Genomic DNA, 13,944 nt, shown 5'->3' on the forward strand with positions numbered 1-13,944 from the left:
GTACCTATTTTACTGCTAGGTAACAGGGGCATAGGGTGAAAGAAACTCTGCCCATCGCTTCTCGCCGGCGCCTGGGATCGAACCCAGGACCACAGGATCACAAGTCCAGCGTGCTGTCCGGTCGGCCGACCGGCTCATATTCACAATGTTGCAATGTTATTTTTCGTATTTTTTTTTTTTTTTGCTGTTTGGCACTGTTTATCTGTTTTAATTCTCACTTCAAAGGGGTGAGAATTCGGAACCATTAGACCGTCTTCCTTACGGTTGTTCCAGAACCACACAATAGGGTGGTTGGGTAATTAGGTGATCTGCTTGAACTGGTCAAACAAGGTGCGCCAAGATGCGTGCAAATTACTTAAACACTTTTGTGACGATCGGTCGCCACTTAAAAAAAAAAAAAATCCCTCGATAGTTTAGTGTAAAAGTTACGATTTGAATAATTACAGGTAATTTGACCGTTGAAAAATATATGGGATAAAAACTTGTCCCCTAATGAACGTGGTGGTAAGATGATTTACGGAATCGTTTGGGCTTAGTGAGATCGGAGAGAGCTCAGGGAGACCCCACTCCCCAGTGAAGAGAGCACCTGCACCCCCTGTGGGTGATAGTGGATCCCCATATCCATCCTGTGGGCGGTAGTGGACCCCATACCCATCCTGTGGGCGGTAGTGGACCCCATACCCATCCCGTGGGCGGTAGTGGACCCCATACCCATGCCGTGGGCGGTAGTGGACCCCATACCCATGCCGTGGGCGGTAGTGGACCCCATACCCATGCCGTGGGCGGTAGTGGACCCCATACCCATCCTGTGGGCGGTAGTGGACCCCATACCCATCCTGTGGGTGGTAGTGGACCCAATACCCATCCTGTGGGCGGTAGTGGACCCCATACCCATGCCGTGGGCGGTAGTGGACCCCATACCCATCCTGTGGGCGGTAGTGGACCCCATACCCATCCTGTGGGTGGTAGTGGACCCCATACCCATCCTGTGGGTGGTAGTGGACCCCATACCCATGCCGTGGGCGGTAGTGGACCCCATACCCATCCTGTGGGCGGTAGTGGACCCCATACCCATCCTGTGGGTGGTAGTGGACCCCATACCCATCCTGTGGGCGGTAGTGGACCCCATACCCATGCCGTGGGCGGTAGTGGACCCCATACCCATGCCGTGGGCGGTAGTGGACCCCATACCCATGCCGTGGGCGGTAGTGGAACCCATACCCATGCCGTGGGCGGTAGTGGACCCCATACCCATGCCGTGGGCGGTAGTGGACCCCATACCCATGCCGTGGGCGGTAGTGGACCCCATACCCATGCCGTGGGCGGTAGTGGACCCCATACCCATGCCGTGGGCGGTAGTGGAACCCATACCCACGTTTATAACAATAACAACAATTGACTGGGACGTTTTCACGATTATAAACTGTTTACTGTAACCAAAGCCTTCAAATATCGAGGAAAGATGTACACGTTCGTAAGTGCTTGCGTAACTGCTTCGTGAATCTGGCCGCTAGCCGCTCCGAAGACTGGGTTGGGTCAGGACTAACAAGGGTCACGAACCCCCTTCAAGGTTAGGTTAGGTTAGGTTAGGTCGGGCCTCCGGTGGTGTACTACGCCACTTCGAAACTCTGCCTGTTATCTGGCGTTCAGTAAATTTAGAGTCCGGCACATCCAGGGAGCATCCTGTGTATACACGCCCACACAGGAACCTGTACAAGTGTTGATTGACGGTTGAGAGGCGGAACCAAAGAGCCATAGCTCAACCCCCGCAAGTGGAAACTGAGTACCCAAATGAGCCACAGGGATGTTAGAAAGAACTTTTTCAGTGTCAAGAGCAGTTGACAAATGGAATGCATTAGGCAGTGATGTGGTGGAGGCTGACTCCATACACAGTTGCAAATGTAGATATGATAAGAGCCCAGTAGGCTCAGGAATCTGTACACCAGTTGATTGACGGTTGAGAGGCGGGACCAAAGAGCCAGAGCTCAACCCCCGCAAGCACAATTAGGTGAGCACACACACACACACACACACACACACACACACACACACACACACACACACACACACACACACAGCAAATACTATTCATACTTTTAAAACTAGGTATGATAGGGAAATGGGACAGGAGTCATTGCTGTAAACAACCGATAGCTGGAAAAGCGAGATCCAAGAGTCAATGCTCGATCCTGCAAGCACAAATGGGTGAGTACGTACACACACACACACACACACACACACACACACACACACACACACACACACACACACACACACACACACACACACACACACACGCACGCACGCAGCATATACCCGCTTCAAGCCATTCGTTCACACACACACACACACACACACACACACACAATATATATATACAAATAATTACACAGGTCGAAGGTTGCATGCGGGTATGAGCCAGGACCACGCAGGGCGGCGAAGGCTTGGGTCGACGGTATCATTTATTGCCAACATGAAAACCAAAACCGCGTTTGATCTCTGTAACAAAGGCAAGCCTGGAATACCCGCGAACAGTGCCAGTTTGCACTTAATTAACCAAATTCTAATATTTAAAAAGAAATGGTTTTGACCTTGTAATTGGAATAGCAATGTTGTTCTACCTCGTTCTTGTTGTTCTACCTCGTTCTCGTTCTACCTCGTTCTTGTTGTTCTACCTCGCTACGAGTGCGCTGCTAGCCGGTTAATGGTTCATACTTGATAATACTCCAGTCAAAAGCTGAAATTATTTGAGAATTTTTTTTTCTATTTTCGAATACAATATATTAATCAGCTAGGTATTTTCGTATGTATTCACCTAGTTGTGTTTGCGGGGGGTTGAGCTTTAGCTCTTTGGACGGTCGGGGGATTGAACGCCGACCTGTATGAAGCGAGACTGTTGTTCTATTGTCCAAGATATATTGAGACATGAGAAATCTTATTTCTCGTTTATGATCGGGCTCAGCACCGATACTTGAGGTTAGGCAGAGTAAAACAATGTGGGATTAAACTAAGCTTAAACATTACACCTACCGTTAAAAAACGGCTGCAAACAACGGGAAGACAACGGTAGGCCAACGGCAGGACAACGGTAGGCCAACGGTAGGCCAACGGCAGGACAACGGCAGGCCAACGGCAGGCCAACGGCAGGCCAACGGCAGGCCAACGGCAGGCCAACGGCAGGCCAACGGCAGGCCAACGGCAGGCCAACGGCAGCCGTATATTATAACCTGAGCCAGGATTCAAGAAGCATTTACCTAAGTACTTCCGAACCAGTACATCTTTTCTCAATCTTCATCGGCTTTGTTTAGATCCACTACACCGTTCGTGAGCGCCGAACGGACCATAAGAACGTTGACCAGACCACACACTAGAAGGTGAAGGGACGACGACGTTTCAATCCGTCGTGGACCATTCTCCAAGTCGATTGGTCAAGTCATTCTCACTAATCGACTTGGAGAATGGTCCAGGACGGACCGAAACGTCGTCGTCGTCCCTTCACCTTCTAGTGTGTGGTCTGGTCAACATACTTCAACCACGTTATTGTGACTCTATAACAACACTTCCCTGGAAACACAAACCGTAACTGTGTATTTTCCGCTTGTTACAACTTGTAATAAAGTTGTTACATCTTGGCTTAACGTGTTTATGACGTATTAGAACGTTGTTACAACTTGCTATACTGGTTGTTATAACTGGTTAGGAGGTGTTAAAACTTGTTCCAACGTTGTACCAACGTCATAGTTTCGGTGTGTGTTTGGCGGGTTGCTCTGGCTGTATCGATGCTCGCGAACTGTTTAATAAACGTAAAGAAAGCCGTTAAGAATTGATAAAAGATGAACAGGGTCGTAAGCAGATGCGTAAATGCTTGTTGAATCTTGACCTCTGACCTGACATGACCTGACTTCACACGGTCTGACCTCTCCTGACCTGAACTAGGTACCTGACCCCACTACAACCCCCTCCTTCCCCTACCATACCCCTCCTCCCCATCCCATCCAAGCTACTACCCTTCCCCCCTCCCTTTCCCAGTTATTGGGAAAGATATAATGATTCGTGCACACACGTACTCACAAACGCAGGCAGGCGGGAGAGCACGCACGCACGCAGGCAGGCGGGAGAGCACGCACGCACGCGCGCACACAGCCTAGGGGAACAGCCTACCTGTAACGATTCGAGAAAGAGACCTGGGAGTGGATGTGACACCTAATCTAACTCCTGAGGCACATATAAATAGGATAACGACAGCAGCGTACTCTACACTGGCGAAAATTAGAACTTCATTCAGAAACCTAAATGAGGAGGCTTTTAGGGCGCTTTACACTGCCTACGTGAGACCCGTCTTAGAGTATGCCGCGCCATCATGGAGCCCCCACCTGAAGAAACACACAGAAACTGGAGAAGGTTCAGAGGTTTGCGTCGAGGCTCGTCCCAGAGTTACGAGGGATGGGATATGAAGAGCGTCTGAAGGAACTGAACCTTACGACACTAGAGAAAAGAAGGGAGAGAGGAGATATGATAGGGACATAAAATACTCAGGGGAATTGACAAAGTGGAAATGGATGAAATGTTCACACGTAACAATAACAGAACGAGGGGACATGGGTGGAAACTGGAAACCCAGATGAGTCACAGAGATGTTAGGAAGTTTTCTTTTAGCGTGAGAGTAGTGGAAAAATGGAATGCACTTGAGGAACAGGTTGTGGAAGCAAATACTATTCATACTTTTAAAACTAGGTATGATAGGGAAATGGGACAGGAGTCATTGCTGTAAACAACCGATAGCTGGAAAGGCGGGATCCAAGAGTCAATGCTCGATCCTGCAAGCACAAATAGGTGAGTACACACACACACACACACACACACACACACACACACACACACACACACAGTCGAGCCCACGTGAACACATCCCCCCCCAGAGACCTATAATAGGGTGGTTAAGCCGATGATGAACTAGCGTGGCCTGCGGGTCGCAGGTGAACGAGCGTGGCTCTAACAACCAATTTCACCTCCACCGGCTCTCGTTAGCGACGCCCCCCACTCCCCCCCTGAATCACCCTTTGTAAAGGGGGCAAGCATACAAATAAAGCAAAAATTAAATACACCTCTAGAAATATGTATTATGTAAGTTACATGGAAGCTGTTTTGTTCTTCAGTGCATCAACATGTTGTGTTCATGATATCCGTCTCTGCGGCTATAGCTGCCGTTATCGTGCTATCTGTTCAAGTGTTCAGCTGCAGACATGAGAACCACACTATGAGAAATTACACACAGAAATCACAATAGCGTGATGCATCAAATGAACAAATCCACAAGGGCCGTGACGAGGATTCGAACCTGCGTCCGAGAGCATCCCAGACGCTGCCTTAATCGACCGAGCTACGACATGGTCAAAAAGGAGTTGAAACCGAAGTTCTATGACAAAGTCTTACAAAACAACGTATCATTAATATGTGACGTTGAGAATACAATTTAAAAAGGTCTGACGTAATTGAATTATTCAACTACTTTGAAAATTCAATGATTGATTTTTATACAAGAAATGTTTAATCGCTCTCAGAACACAACAGATTCTAGGGCTAACCCAACCCAACCCAGGTTATCTTGAGGTTATCTTGAGATGATTTCGGGGCTTTTTAGTGTCCCCGCGGCCCGGTCCTCGACCAGGCCTCCACCCCCAGGAAGCAGCCCGTGACAGCTGACTAACACCCAGGTACCTATTTTACTGCTAGGTAACAGGGGCATAAGGTGAAAGAAACTCTGCCCATTGTTTCTCGCCGGCGCCTGGGATCGAACCCAGGACCACAGGATCACAAGTCCAGCGTGCTGTCCGCTCGGCCGACCGGCTCCCCCAGATCACAATCCTTCCCAACACACACACACACAGATCAGACTTACTGAGGACCTGACTAAAGGACCTATCCTAAGGACCTGTATTGAGGACCTGTCACCACAGCAACAGCCTTCAGGGCACCACACAAGAGCTACCACCCTGGAAACACAAACCGTAACTGTGTCTATTTTCCGCTTGTTACAACTTGTAATAAAGTTGTTACATCTTGGCTTAACGTGTTTATGACGTATTAGAACGTTGTTACAACTTGCTATATTGGTTGTTATAACTGGTTAGGAGGTGTTAAAACTTGTTCCAACGTTGTACCAACGTCATAGTTTCGGTGTGTGTTTGGCGGGCACTGACAAGGGTCGTAGTTTAAGCACCTAAAAAGCTGTTTCATGTTGCCCCAAGTCTCCCCCCACATGGGCCGCATAACCCAATGGAACTGGGGGCAAAACACTCCCATTGTGGAGCACCACAGCTCAAAGAAATTTTAGCTCCTAGAGGCAACTTGTTCGTATAACCGTAGGGAAATTGGATTACGTGGCTCAAGTCGGAGCCGGGTGGAGATGTTCGAATAAGTCCAGAGACAACTTCCGTTATTTTTTGTTTTGGATCATTCGTATGCGTGTGTTTGTCGGTGTCTTGAGACGCCAGAAACACTGCCTTGGAGGCTCTTATGGCAACGTATATTGTCTAGCACCCAGCTCTATGGGTATCGTAGAGTCCCCAGCTCTATGGGCACTGTAGAGGCCCCCCAGATCTATGGGCACCGTTGAGCCCCCCAGCTCTATGGACACCATAGAGCCCCCAGATCTATGGGCACCGTAGAGCCCCCCAGCTCTATGGACACCATAGAGCCCCCAGATCTATGGGCACCGTAGAGCCCCCCAGCTCTACGGACATCATAGAGCCCCCAGCTCTATGGACACCATAGAACCCCCAGCTCTACGGACACCATAGAACCCCCAGCTCTACGGACACCATAGAGCCCCCAGCTCTACGGACACCATAGAGCCCCCAGCTCTACGGACATCATAGAGCCCCCAGCTCTACGGACATCATAGAGCCCCCAGCTCTACGGACATCATAGAGCCCCCAGCTCTATGGACACCATAGAACCCCCAGCTCTACGGACATCATAGAGCCCCCAGCTCTACGGACATCATAGAGCCCCCAGCTCTACGGACATCATAGAGCCCCCAGCTCTACGGACATCATAGAGCCCCCAGCTCTACGGACATCATAGGGCCCCCAGCTCTATGGACATCATAGAGCCCCCAGCTCTATGAACATCATAGAGCCCCCAGCTCTACGGACATCATAGGGCCCCCAGCTCACAGACAAGACATGGTGCTACAGGAGCCTGAGATGCATTTGGTTCTAAGACATCGTGAGAGACAGAAAGCAAATAAGAAAATCAGATATCAAAGAGCCGGCTCAAAGAGCCAGCAGACAAGAGGCGAACTCTTTTTTTGAGTGTTTTTTACCCTTTGTTGAAAATCTCGACTAGAAACAATTTAACCAAAAAAATATTCGACAGAAATATGGAACGAAATATTGTTGACCTTCAGTCTTATTAAGTGTTTTTTTTTTCATCTAATTTTTGTTTTTAACCTAAAAAAACAAAATACTCAGAGGATGCGGATTTTTTTTGGTTTAAATTCTGGGGAAATTTTAGCATAAGACAGCAAAATATAAGATATAAAAAATTGATCATTTTCCTATTAAAACTATAGTGTTGACCAGACCACACACTAGAAGGTGAAGGGACGACGACGTTTCGGTCCGTCCTGGACCACTCTCAAGTCGATTGTAATCCTCTCTACTAAACACCTTACTTTGCTCCTCAGCTTTCTCTTCCCTATTTATTGCCTATCTCCACTTCCTCATCACAATCGACTTGAGAATGGTCCAGGACGGACCGAAACGTCGTCGTCCCTTCACCTTCTAGTGTGTGGTCTGGTCAACATACGTCAGCCACGTTATTGTGACTCATCGCCTGCAAAAAACTATAGTGTTCGGTGTTGGGTTCGAGCCCCTATCATCCTCTGTAGGGTTATTATAAGGCCTATCAACCTCTGGAGGGTTATTAAGCCTATCACCCTCAACACCATCACAATACCTTACTGACCAACCAGTAAGTTTACTTTGGTCCTAAACTTAGTCCAAGACTAAAGTAAACTCGTATATTTACACAATGAGGTAGTGTATACCTTTTGGTTTACATTGAAAAACAGGGTACACATCACAGTATATATTCATCAAGAATCAGGGTATACCTCTGTAAATAAACCGAGAAGTAAGGTATACCTCTGTAAATATCCAAGAAGCAAGGTATACCTCTGTAAATGTACCAAGAAGCAAGGTATACCTCTGTAAATACACCAAGAAGCAGGGTATACCTCTAAATACACCAAGAAGCAGGGTATACCTCTAAATACACCGAGAAGCAGGGTATACCTCTAAATACACCGAGAAGCTGGGTATACCTCTGTAAATACACATAAAAGCAAGGTATACCTCTGTAAAATACACCGAGAAGCAGGGTATACCTCTGTAAATACACCGAGAAGCAGGGTATACCTCTCTAAATACACCGAGAAGCAGGGTATACCTCTATAAATAACACCAAGAAGCAAGGTATACCTCTATAAATACACCGAGAAGCAGGGTATACCTCTGTAAATACACCGAGAAGCAGGGTATACCTCTGTAAATACACCGAGAAGCAGGGTATACCTCTGTAAATACACCGAGAAGCAGGGTATACATCTGTAAATACACCAGGAAGCAGGGTATACCTCTGTAAAATACACCAAGAAGCAGGGTATACCTCTGTAAATACACATAAAAGCATAGTATACCTCTGTAAATACACCAAGAAGCAAGGTATACCTCTGTAAATACACCGAGAAGCAGGGTATACCTCTGTAAATACACCAAGAAGCAGGGTATACCTCTAAATACACCGAGAAGCAGGGTATACCTCTGTAAATACACCAAGAAGCAAGGTATACCTCTGTAAATACACCAAGAAACAAGGTATACCTCTGTAAATACACCAAGAAGCAAGGTATACCTCTGTAAATACACCAAGAAGCAAGGTATACCTCTGTAAATACACCGAGAAGCAGGGTATACCTCTGTAAATACACCGAGAAGCAGGGTATACCTCTGTAAAATACACCAAGAAGCAAGGTATACCTCTGTAAATACACATAAAAGCAAGGTATACCTCTGTAAATACACCAAGAAGCAAGGTATACCTCTGTAAATACACCGAGAAGCAGGGTATACCTCTGTAAATACACCAAGAAGCAGGGTATACCTCTAAATACATCGAGAAGCAGGGTATACCTCTGTAAATACACCGAGAAGCAGGGTATACCTCTGTAAATACACCAAGAAGCAGGGTATACCTCTAAATACACCGAGAAGCAGGGTATACATCTGTAAATACACCAAGAAGCAAGGTATACCTCTGTAAATACACCAAGAAACAAGGTATACCTCTGTAAATACACCAAGAAGCACGGTATACCTGTGGGTGTATACTAACATGTCCTCTACAACACAGGAACATTTTCCTGCAACATATATTCTCAAAAAAAAAAAGTGTGTGGCGCGTAGAATGGAGGGGATGGTAGTGAAATAGTAGAGTTTTATGCCTTTGCTAATGAGGTAACAGCCGTGGAGAGTAGCCCCATTAATGGGGGAGGTGGGGAAGGGAGGGAAGGGGAAGGGAGGGAAGGGGAAGGGAGGGAAGGGGAAGGGAGGGTAGGAAAAGGAGGGGAAAGGGAAAGGGGGGAAAGGGGAGAAAGGGGAGAGGTAAAAATTGTGAAAATCGGTGCCTTGTGGGTCCTGAACAACCAGGTCTACATTCACCTCAATCGACACCACCCCCATTCTTAGCCTCCCTCTACCCATTCTTAGGTTTCTACCTTACCCTACCTATCAGACTCCTGCCCCATAATACCCCCCCCCCAATCCTTCCCCTCAGCTTCCCCATCCCCCCCCCCTCATCTTATACAACCACCAACACCAATAAATATATTTTGGGCGTTACAGACGAGGTTATCAGACAGTTACAACGCCGTTCCTGTGTCAGGTAAGTCCACTACGGGCTCAAAATAGCCCGTGCTACTTGCCCTGTTCCTGTGTCAGGTTAGTCCACTACGGGCTCAAAATAGCCCGTGCTACTTGCCCTGTTCCTGTGTCAGGTTAGTCCACTACGGGCTCACCATAGCCCGTGCTACTTACCCCGCTCCTGTGTAGGTAAGTCCACTACGGGCTCACCATAGCCCGTGCTACTTACCCCGCTCCTGTGTCAGGTAAGTCCACTACGGGCTCACCATAGCCCGTGCTACCTGCTACTTTTCGTTCCGAGTTGCTGATTCTTAAACAACAAGAATGGAGTTTACAAGACCCTCCACACCACACCCTTCATCCCGTTCTCGCACTTTCTTACAGTCAATATTTACTTATTTAATAAGTGCATATGTGACATACTAATTTATTGTAAATATTTTAGTTTACCTTGAAAAGCTTTATAGAAAACACCGACCTTACCTAACCTTCTTAGCATGTTAAGATAACATCTTGCACCCTTCACACCACACCAAGTCACACTTTGCCGAAACCAATAGCTCAATTTTTCACACCCCCTAAATCCCCCTAACCCCTTCACCGTCGAAGCCACTATTACGAGGAAACCAATTCAATTACAACCAATTAAAAGATATCATATCCCCCTAAGGGACGTCTAGCCCGAGGGTGAAAGAGGGGAAAGGGCAAGAGGGGATGCAAGAACAAGGAATAGTTTTAATACCTTGGAAATGTAATTAAATGGAATCCTTTGGCTAGAGAGAACGAAAAAATAGGGGGTGACGGTGGCTGGTCAAACCAATACTTTCCGCGGAATCTGACATCAATCAGAGGAGAGGAGGAGAGGTTCAGACAGTCTAAATAGTTGAATAATTGGTCTACCTACTTTCACACACACACACACAAACACACACACACACACACACAGGAATCTGTACACCAGTTGATTGAAAGTCGAGTGACGGGACCAAAGAGCCAGAGCTCAACCCCCCGCAAGCACAATTAGGTGAGTGTGTACACACACACACACACACACACACACACACACACACACACACACACACACACACACACACACACACACACACACACACACACACAGACACACACACACACACACTGAACCTGTCACCTGACGACCACATCCAGAGGATGTCATCAGCGGCATATGTTCGGTTTTCCAACATAAAGGCTGCCTTTAGAAACTTGTGTAAGAAATCTTTCAGGACCTTGCATACAACATATGTCAGACCAATCCTGGAGTATGCAACTGTAGCGTGGAGTCCGTACCTAGTCAAGCACAAGACGCAGTTTGAGAAAGTTCAGAGCTACGCCACCAGGCTAGTACCTGAACTGAAGGGCATGAGATACGAGGAAAAACTTTTGGAATTAAACCTTACATCACTAGAAGACAGAAGGGTTAGGAGAGACATGATCAAATCAAACTCTACAAGCTCCATTAGGTGAGTACACACATACAATACCCGATTGTTGGATAAACCTTGATTTATAAAATAAAATACATTAAATTTTGTTGCAGTTTTAGTGTCTCCTTAAAATTGTATTAATACACTAAATTGCAACAAATTAATTCGTACAATATAAATTTCAATGTTTAGAACATTTTCGTAAAGCCACTAGTAGGTAAACAAATCCACAAGGGCCGTGACGAGGATTCGAACTTACGTCCGAGAGCATCCCAGACGCTGCTCTCGGACGCAGGTTCGAATCCTCGTCACGGCCCTTGTGGATTTGTTCCACTAGTAGGTGGATCATTTTCGGTATGCTAGGGGCTTAGGAGCTGAACAATGCTGACCAACCATATCTAGGTAGTTCAGTGAGTGAGTGAGTGAGTGAGTGAGTGAGTGAGTGAGTGAGTGAGTGAGTGAGTGAGTGGTGTGTGTGTGTGTGTGTGTGTGTGTGTGTGTGTGTGTGTGTGTGTGTGTGTGTGCGCGCGCGCGCGTGTGTGTGTGCGTGTGCGCGCGTGCGTGCAATTACTTAAGTGTAGTTACAGGATGAGAGCTACGCTCGTGGTGTCCCGTCTTCCCAACACTCTTTGTCATATAACGCTTTGAAACTACTGACGGTCTTGGCCTCCACCACCTTCTCCCCTAACTTGTTCCAACCGTCTACCACTCTGCGTGCGTGCTTGCATGCTTGCATGCGTGCGTGTCTTCCCTAATATCCCCCACACACACTTTCCCCCTCCCCAGGTTCAAGCCCGCAACACTCCCCCACCAGGAGGCAGGGCCTGGGCCCACCAGGAGGCAGGGCCTGGGCCCACCAGGAGGCAGGGCCTGGGCCCACCAGGAGGCAGGGCCTGGGCCCCAACAGCAGCAACAGGTGGTGGTGGCCGGGCCAAGAACACATACGATGCCTTCCTCAATCTCGCCCGTTATCTAACCTCAGAACTGTCTTCTTTCTGGCTACGGTGATGGGCCTGTAGATGTTATCTTGCTGCTGCTGCTGCTGCTGCTGCTGCTGTTGTAGTTGCTGCTGTTGTAGCTACTTTTAGTTTCTGTCCTTCAAACAGAAGGTGGGGAAGAGGGCAGTAACACTGACACATGTGGGAGAGGACACAAGAGGAACTGACACAAAGTGGAGAGAGGAGAGGGTGGGGAGGACAATGCCACAGGTGGGTGGAAAGTCGAGAAAGATGGATGTGTTTAGGATGGAGAGAAGCGGTTCGGGGGAGGAAGGGGGGAGGGGTGTAGGAGAGGAGACGATAAAAGCAATAGGAGCTAATGATGGTGAGAGAGAGAGAGAGAGAGAGAGAGAGAGAGAGAGAGAGAGAGAGAGAGAGAGAGAGAGAGAGAGAGAGAGAGAGAGAGAGAGAGAGAGAGAGAGAGAGAGAGAGAGAGAGAGAGGGGGGGGGGGGGGGACCAGTACAGTAGAGGCATCTATGCTCAAGACATTCTCCTTCCTAATGAACTAACTCCGTGCTGGTGCTGGATGATGGATAATATGGCCAAAATCCTGGGGATTAACCGCGGTAACACGAAGGGCGGTGTACAGGTGAGTACAGCTGTACTCACCAACCGTACTCACCAACACAGGTGAGTACAGCTGTACTCAAGGGTGTGTAAGGGCCAACCCGAGGACGGGTTGGCCCTTGCAAACACCCTTTCCAAGTCTTCTCTTCCCCTCTACCCCCCCCCCCCCCCTTGCCCACATATGCCCTTCCCTTTCTATCAGCACAAGCTCTCTCCTCTCCTCCCTATCCATGCCCATGCACTCCCTTTCCCATCAATCTAATCAAAAGGTTATCTTATCTGGAGGTTATCTCAAGATAACCTCAAGATAACCAAGGTTGCACCCAAAATGCAAATCTTTCATCTAAACATATGTTTTGAAAATTATTAATTTTTTTTTATTATTAACACATTTAGGTAAATATGCATTTGTGCAGCTACCCTAGACTATATGAAGGGGAGTACAGTGTGTCAAAAAGCTAGCTACGTGATGCTAAAAAAATCCCCATCACACAGGATGGTTAGTCATACAGAGGCATGTGATCAGTAGTCTACACTGGCAGACTCTGGGTGCATTATGAGGATATCATCAACACAAGAGTGAATAAGATAGCAGTGATAGTGAGTCCCCATCTCGCAGGATGGTTAGTCATACAGAGCCATATGACTGGCAAATTTTGGGTACACTGTGAGGATATCTTCAAGAATACGAGAGTTAATAAAGTAATTGAAAAGCTCCAGGTACCTCATGCCAACTGGTCTGAAAGGTCTAATAACTGGGCATTCAGTGATGTAGTGCGGGAGATCGTGCCGCAGTTCCTCACAGAGTTTGCACCTGGAGTGCTCAGGATTGGGAGACCCGTCACCTGCAGCCACCTGCCACAGGTAACGGTAACCCAACCTGATCCTTGCAACCACTGTGTCGCACAGTCTAGTGGACGTTTTGTGCTGTCCATAGATGTAGGTTTCAGATCTGAACAGATCATAGCTTTTTATACTAGTACTTTCAGGTCGTTGGGAGTCAGTAA

This window comes from Procambarus clarkii, chromosome 3, assembly GCF_040958095.1.
Source record: "Procambarus clarkii isolate CNS0578487 chromosome 3, FALCON_Pclarkii_2.0, whole genome shotgun sequence".
Classification (NCBI taxonomy): domain Eukaryota; kingdom Metazoa; phylum Arthropoda; class Malacostraca; order Decapoda; family Cambaridae; genus Procambarus; species Procambarus clarkii.